We start from the raw sequence: 1,996 nt of genomic DNA on the forward strand, positions 1-1,996 counted from the left end.
CACAAACTACAAAGGATATCCACTCCTGGACCAATACTAATCAAATGGCCTTTTATTTATTTATTTTTAAAAACATAATCATGTATGGCAAAGCAAAAATTATTAGACATTTGTGGGGGAAAAGAATGAAAGAGAAGAAGGAAAGATACAGGAAAGAGACTAGAAATACAGTGATAATTTAAATGATATTTCACTCATAAAATAGAAAAAAGCTAATCATTGTATATTAAAGATATAATTGTCAAATTAAAATACCTGATACAATTATTTCATTTAGCAACACTTAACTATTTATATGATCACATTGTTGTAGATATTTTGTTTTTCTTCTTATGTCAATAATTAACCTATAGTCAAAACATTCAAATTATGTTATGGATCTTGACTCCATAGAAGTAGGTATTCAGCTGCTTACAGTGAAGTGTGAGAGTGCTAATTTTCTTATCTTACATAGCAAGAATCAATGGGTAACTTTTGTTTAAGTATATCTCTGAAAGTTATAATGGTAAACAATAAATCCATAATATATTAACTAACGTCTCAAGAACTGCAAAGGAGTGTGAGCAAAGCAGTCTACATGCTTCATAAAGGTAGTTTCTTGTTCTTTATGAAGGGAGAGATTGCATACCTTTTTAAATGGATCACTTCAGAAAGAGAGATGTAAGTGTATTTGCTAGAATTGCAGTGGTAATCACTGAAAGAATTGAAACCAGAAATGGGTAAAGTGGTGAGCATGTAGGCTGCAACTAGAGAGGAATGAAAAGAAGGGACCTTTATATTTTATTTGTAACATTCTTAGTAATTTTTTTGAAAAGTCATGTGTGTATTGCTTTTGTAAATAAAGAACAATGATTTCAAAATAAATGAACCAAGAACATCAACTCTCAAATTCATGAAATCATCAAAATGCTAATACCAAACTCTAACAGAGAAGAAAATGATAAATTTAATTTTATGGGTTTGCAAATATTTATGCAAATATTATGCAAAGTGTTAGTAAAACAGATTTGGTAGTAAACTAAAAAACTGACATACTCAAACAAACCCAAAAAGATTTTATTCCCCGAGCATCAGAATATTTCAACAGGTAGAAATCAACTCATACAATTCTATATAATAACAGATTAGGGTACAAAAAAATACAATAGTCTCTATAGACTACAAATTCAACATTCTTTCCTGATCAATGAAATCATATAGCAAAAGAAAAATAGAAGTATACATTCTTAACATAATAAAAGTAGTAGAAACATGTATGACAGTTTTACCATTTACTATACAAAGTGCTTTTGCAAAGCAGAAAGAAAATAATACACTTACTTGAAAAATAAGAGTAGGAAGCAAATCATACACACAAAACTTGTCCCCCAAGCACTTTCAAATATTCAACCTTATCAGTACTTAAAGAAATACAAGTTTAAGCTATAAGCTAACAATTTTAATCTATTATATTAACAGTTATTAAAATGCTAGTGATCATTACTGAAGAGGTTGAAAGAAATAGGTTCTCTCATACAACTATGATATGAGAAATAATTCAGGAAGGTAACCAGTCAGTATAAAAAGTATTAAAAATATACATATCATTAGATATACAAATTCCATTTATAGGAATTATTTCTAAAGAAATCACTCAATATAGATATAAAATTTAGCAACAGGATTAATTAGCAAAACTGGATTTTGCAAAGAAGAATAGACATAAATCAAATGTTCAGCAGTAAAATTATCACTAAAATCATGATTAATTCATGAAATAGAATATTATTTGATAATAAAATTGATTTGCACATAAAAACATACTGATATGGGAGATGTTTAAGCTATGTTAGGTGATAAAAGCAAGATGTGAGCAATATAACAGTATTATCTTGCTTTTTCTAAAATGTATCTCTAGCTTTCTGTCTTCTTGTCTGCCTACTCTATCTATCTATCTATCTATCTATCTATCTATCTATCTATCTATCATCTATCTATCTATCTATCTATCTATCTA

Source organism: Chrysochloris asiatica, unplaced genomic scaffold, assembly GCF_000296735.1.
Source record: "Chrysochloris asiatica unplaced genomic scaffold, ChrAsi1.0 scaffold00069, whole genome shotgun sequence".
Lineage (NCBI taxonomy): Eukaryota > Metazoa > Chordata > Mammalia > Afrosoricida > Chrysochloridae > Chrysochloris > Chrysochloris asiatica.